Consider the following 6,713-nt stretch of genomic DNA (forward strand, 5'->3'; position numbering starts at 1 on the left):
AACGTAGTAATTTCAAAAAAAATTCCTACGCACACGCAAGATCATGGTGATGCATAGCAACGAGAGGGAGAGTGTTGTCCACGTACCCTCGTAGACCGATAGCGGAAGCGTTAACACAACGCGGTTGATGTAGTCGTACGTCTTCACGATCCGACCGATCAAGTACCGAACGCACGGCACCTCCAAGTTCAGCACACGTTCAGCTTGATGACGTCCCTCGAACTCCGATCTAGCCGAGTGTTGAGGGAGAGTTTCGTCAACACGACGGCGTGGTGACGACGATGATGTTCTACTGACGCAGGGCTTCGCCTAAGCTCTGCAACGATATTATCGAGGTGTAATATGGTGGAGGGGGGCACCGCACACGGCTAAAATATCGTATATCCATTGTGTGTCTTTGGGGTGCCCCCCTGCCCCCGTATATAAAGGAGAAAGGGGGAGGCGGCCGGCCAAGGGGAGAGGCGCGCCAAGGGGGGAGTCCTACTCCCACCGGGAGTAGGACTCCTCGTTTCCTTGTTGGAGTAGGAAAAGGGAAGGGAGAAGGAGAAAGAAGGAAGGGGGCGCCCCCCCTCCCTAGTCCAGTTCGGACTAGTCCATGGGGAGGGGTGCGGCCTCCCTTTGGGGCCTTTCTCTCCGTTCCCGTATGGCCCATTAAGGCCCAATACGAATTCCCGTAACTCTCCGGTACTCCGAAAAATATCCGAATCACTCGGAACCTTTCCGAAGTCCGAATATAGTCGTCCAATATATCGATCTTTACGTCTCGGCCATTTCGAGACTCCTCGTCATGTCCCTGATCTCATCCGGGACTCCGAACTCCTTCGGTACATCAAAACATATAAACTCATAATATAACTGTCATCGTAACGTTAAGCGTGCGGACCCTACGGGTTCGAGAACTATGTAGACATGACCGAGACACCTCTCCGGTCAATAACCAATAGCGGAACCTGGATGCTCATATTGGTTCCCACATATTCTACGAAGATCTTTATCGGTCAGACCGCATAACAACATACGTTGTTCCCTTTGTCATCGGTATGTTACTTGCCCGAGATTCGATCGTCGGTATCTCGATACCTAGTTCAATCTCGTTACCAGCAAGTCTCTTTACTTGTTCCGTAATACATCATCCCGCAACTAACTCATTAGTTACAATGCTTGCAAGGCTTATAGTGATGTGCATTACCGAGTGGTCCCAGAGATACCTCTCCGACAATCGGAGTGACAAATCCTAATCTCGAAATACGCCAACCCAACAAGTACCTTTGGAGACACCTGTAGAGCACCTTTATAATCACCCAGTTACGTTGTGACATTTGGTAGCACACAAAGTGTTCTCCGGTAAACGGGAGTTGCATAATCTCATAGTCATAGGAACATGTATAAGTCATGAAGAAGGCAATAGCAACATACTACACGATCGAGTGCTAAGCTAACGGAATGGGTCAAGTCAATCACGTCATTCTCCTAATGAAGTGATCCCGTTAATCAAATGACAACTCATGTCTATGGTTAGGAAACATAACCATTTTTGATTAACGAGCTAGTCAAGTAGAGGCACACTAGTGACACTCTGTTTGTCTATGTATTCACACATGTATTATGTTTCCGGTTAATACAATTCTAGCATGAATAATAAACATTCATCATGATATAAGGAAATAAATAATACTTTATTATTGCCTCTAGGGCATATTTCCTTCACCCACCAGGCCGTCCGGACGCAGTCCCCACTCGTCGACGGGAGGCATGCTCCCTCCAAATTCAGCCTTGTTCTTGCAGCGGTACAGCAGGCAGTTCTTCCCAGGCAAGTCATCCGGCGAAGGGACACCTGTCAGGACCTCGAGCACCGTTTGCCGCATCCCGAGGGGGAGCCCGGACTCCTGAAACCTCATATGATCCTGGCTGCTGAGCAAGGTCCACATCGGGCGAGAATGACGCTGAAGCGGGGCGACCCGGTGCTTGATGAACTCCTTCACCACCATAGGCGCGGTCACGCCACTTTCCTTCAACTTCCTCATCCTGAGCCAGACGGGGACTAGGCGGGGGCTCGCGAGCCTCTCGTGGCCCCAGCCTGAGTGGAATACGGCAGGCGCTAACGGGGCGTGGAGCAGAGGGCTGAGCGCACTGGCGTCAACAAACACCCACCGTGTCCGAAACTCGCTCGTGGATGGAGGAAGCTCGAAGTCGATCCCCGCGCCCGCCGTCGCGGCCATGGCCTGGAAGCTCACGCACCCCAAGCTTTGCAGGGGGTCAGTCAGATGCAATGAGAAGAAATGGCGGAAGAGGGCCACAGAAGGAGCGATGCCCTCCATGGCTTCACACACAAAGGCAAAGACGACAAGGTGAGGCATGGATTGAGGGTCGAGATGCAGCATGTGGATCTGATAATGCTCAAGCACCGCGTTGAAGAAGGCGGAGAAAGGAGGAATCAGGCCAGCCCAAAGGGCATCTATGAAGATTGGGACCTTGGTGGCTGTCTGGGCAATGCGAGCGCGGGACGCAGGCCAAGCCACCGTCTCCCCCCACTCGTTGAAGCTGGAAGAGAACATTGGACGCACCTTGTCCATGGCCTCATCGTTGAGCACCAAGGATCGTCCGACCGCAGGCTCGACAGCCGGAGGCGCCCTTGGCGAAGACAGGGGCTTCTTCCCCTTGTCTGCTTGTTTTGGCGCCATGGCGATGAAGCGGGCAGGGTGCAGGTCAGATTGGAGAGGAGGAGCAGAATCTCGAGAAAGCAGAGGGATTGGGGAAGCAAGGCGTGGGTGATGCAAGATTAACTGTGTAGGTTGTCGGGGCCGCATAGCCAGGCGGATTCCAAGGCAGCTTCGGGAAGCGGAGACGCCCACGTCCAATCAACCGCCACGCGTCGCCCAAGGCCGCGGGCTTTTGGGGCTCGTGGCACTACGCGCTTGACCTTTGGCTTCGCCTCGAAGCCAAGCCCGAAAGCGCCTTGGGCCCGGGGGCTACTGTCGGCGTTCTGGGAACGGGGGTCCCCAGACTTGCCTGCCTGCGGCCCACAGCGTGGCTGCGCTGCAGGCCTGTACGGCCCATCTTCATCAGCAAGACATTCGAAACCCTCGCGAGGGGCCAAGCCTCCCGAGGCGAACGACGCAAGACCTCCTCAGGAGCGGCCTCACGAGGCTGCCTCGCGAGGAGCGGAGAAATCAAGGCGGGGCAAACCTCGCGAGGCTCTCGTGACGTGAGCCATGACGATCAAGATCAGGCGGGCGCCAGCGCGCGCAGCGTCCTTGTTTCCTCTTTGGTTCTAAGGAAGCAAGCACAGGCGCGGAGTACCGAGGCATCAAGCAAAGGTTTCCATATCAGTGCAACGAGACCAAGACCAGCAGGACGGCAGGACGGAGGTCACCATGGAGCCCAAGACGGCGTCACCACCAGAGCCTTTCGCAGGCGAAGACCGCTTTTGTCAGGATAAGCTGTACTAGCTGTCCCCTTTCAAATTGGCCGTTGTTGGCTTCCTTCCCGCTCAATATTTGGGAAGAGGACCAGGGCCTATATAAGTAGAGCTAGCCACCACAGTAGGGGGAGAGGGGATCCTCAGCCAATCCTTAGCCACACACTGAGCACAAGAACACCTCAACCTCAGGAGGCTATTCTTTCCTTTGTAATGTTCTTCATCAGCCCAAGAGGCAATCCACCACCACCACACTGGAGTAGGGTATTACACCACAACGGTGGCCCAAACCAGTATAAATCTTGTGTCTTTGTGTTGTGAGTTCGTCGAGTTCATCCGCGAGATCCTAGCGAGCTAGGGCGTAGATCGGTAGGGAGGAAATCTCCGCGCGCACCCCAGAGTTCGAACCTTAAGGGTTTTGCCAGAACCCGAGATCCGACACCTTCTTCATCCCTTGTTCTCTGCTTCCGCCAGCGATACCAAAGAGAAGATCCCGGGGCCAGCCCCCGGGCTCCTGCTTGGGATCTCCCTTGGATCTGAGAGGAAGGTTCGGGCGGCACGACGTCCACGCCGGGAGTGGCAACCCCGGCGTGCTTGTCGCCGGGTCGCCCGCAGCCTTTACTTCAGTGGGAGGGGATGCGACCAACACCATGCCGCGGCTCGAGATGGGCACGACGCATGGTAGTCGACCGCTCCCATTCTTCTTCCTTTTGCGGCATCGGGGAGGAGCCATAGGAGAGATTCACCGCTAACGGGGTGAATCTTGCTCCTCCTGGGCACGGTCTTCTCGTCGAACAGGAATACTCCTTGCTTTCTCACACGTCTTCAGGACGTGCGGTGACTTCCAACGTCAGGGCTCCCGAGGACAACCATGCTCTCTTTGGAAGGGTTTAGAGAGCATGGTGTCCGGCGTGCTGGTCGTGCCGAGTTCTTCGTGTGGTAGTGATGCGGATGGCAGCGGCAACCCACGACGCGTCAAGAACGAGGACGGCAGTTCCGAGGAGTCGTGTTTGCCGGTGACTCCGTGCCTCCCATCTGGTCCTCCGGCTGCATCACCATCCGCGACTGCCCTCCGGTTTCTTCCTCCTTGCTGGGGAGCGGCGCCGTCCTGATCCTAGGGAGGCATTGAATCCCAACTGTGCCCGCCTCCGGCCCCTTCGACCTCTTCTTGTAGGAAATGCACAGGGGCAAAGGCGTAATGCGGCACTTATCTTTTTTCAATCTAAAACTTGTAGGCAATCAGCAAACTTTAATTCAAATAATGTAATCTCTCGAGTCCATCTTTGTGTTTTGTAATGCTTGTATTTGTATCAGCATATGAATGAAAAAGATGAACCTTGTCGGGAACCCGTGCATGTGTATGTCCATGCAGAGGTGGAGTGCCTCTTTAATGAAAATAAACGAGTTTTCCCCGGCAGGATATCCTGTCGGCACCCTCTTTGTCTACCGAAGAGCTACGTCTGCCAGGGGACAGAGAGAGGGGCCAGCCCCCCGCCAGCTCCTTTTTACCAAAGGCTACTGCGACCATCCTGACTGAAGCAACATTCGAGTCAAGGATGGGAGCACCTAAGTTTAAAAGAGAGGCGAGGTTTTCTCATGCAAAGTTATAGCTTTACAGAACACTAATGGACAAGAGGTAAAACTGATCTATTTGGCTTGCCGGGGATCGCTGTGCCGTGCAATCTTCTCGTCCCTTGTCGAAGCCAAGTTCACGGCAGGATGCGATCCTATCTATATGCATATGCAAATGCTCATCAAATGCTTATGCAGTGATCTGGTGTGCTCATGCATGCATGCAATCTTAGTTGGGGGCCCCCTACAGCACTTCTTTATTTTCTCTTGCACGGGGTCATCGCCTCGGCTTTGTACAAGGGGTTACATGTAGCTGAGGCAAGGCCTGTACAAAAGGGTGGCTGCCGGGCACTGCCCGACAGCCTCGCACCTTACGGGTAGTACTTGCGGAGATGCTCAATATTCCATGAGTTTTGCAACTGAGTGCCATCTCCGGTCTCCAGACGGATTGTGCCAGGTCTGGTGACTCGTACCACCCGGTAAGGGCCTTCCCACTTTGGTGACAGCTTATTTGTACCCTTGGCGGACTGAACGCGCCTAAGGACAAGGTCACCTTCCTCAAAACACCAGGCATGAACCATGCGGCTATGATAGCAACGCAGGGCTTGCTGGTAGCGTGCAGCACGCGTAGCAACCCGGAGATGGTTCTCCTTGAGTAGAACAGTGTCGTCACGCCGGTGCTGATCTTGCGCTACTTCATCATAGGCAAGCACTCAAGGGGACCCGTAAATGAGTTCCCTGGGGATAACTGCTTCTGTCTCATAGACCAGGGAGAATGGAGTCTTCCCGGTAGCTCGGTTAGGTGTCATTCTGAGGGACCTGTGAACTACCGGCAGCTCCTCGATCCACCGCCTGTCGTGCTTCTGCAGCATATCGAAAGTTCTTGTCTTGAGTCCACGTAGCACTTCAGTGTTCGCCCTCTCACCTTGTCCATTGCTCCGGGGTGTGCCATAGAGGCAAATGAGATCTTGCATCCGAGGGTACGAATATATTACAAGAAGGCGTGGCTCATGAATTGGGGGCCGTTGTCGGTGATGATCCTTGCCGGAACTCCAAAACAACACACCAATTCTTTCCAGAACTTGATAGCTGACTGGGCAGTCACCTTCCTCACGGTTGTCACTTCCGGCCACTTTGTAAACTTGTCGATGGTGACGAACAAGAATTCAAAGCCCCCGATTGCTCGGGGGAAGGGGCCAAGGATATCAAGCCCCCATACCGAAAATGGCCATGATAAAGGGATTGTCTGAAGGGCTTGGGCAGGCAGCTGTGTTCTCTTGGAATGGAACTGGCAGGCTTCACATGTCGTGATGAGCTCGACTGCATCTTGGAGGGCTGTGGGCCAATAGAATCCTTGCCGGAATGCTTTCCCAACTAATGCCCTTGATCCAATGTGTGAGTCGCACATTGCTCTGTGAATCTCAGCCAGCAGTTCCTTTCCATCCTCCCAGCAGACACACTTTAATTTCACACCATTGGGCCTCCTTCTGTATAGAGTGTCATCGACAAACTGATACATACTGGCCCTCCGGGCTACTTTCTCAGCTTCATCTTGGTCGCCGGGAAGTTCTCCGGTTTGGAGGAAGCGGGCGATGTGCCTTGCCCAAGTTGGAGCCTGGGGCTCGGCAACAAGGACTAGCGGCACCTCCTCTGCGGCGGGAGTACCAGCCTCGTTCGCGGGGTCCATGGGCCCGGCTAGAGTGGGTGGTCTGGCAGGCTGTGA

The sequence above is a fragment of the Triticum aestivum genome, chromosome 3D (assembly GCF_018294505.1).
Source record: "Triticum aestivum cultivar Chinese Spring chromosome 3D, IWGSC CS RefSeq v2.1, whole genome shotgun sequence".
Lineage (NCBI taxonomy): Eukaryota > Viridiplantae > Streptophyta > Magnoliopsida > Poales > Poaceae > Triticum > Triticum aestivum.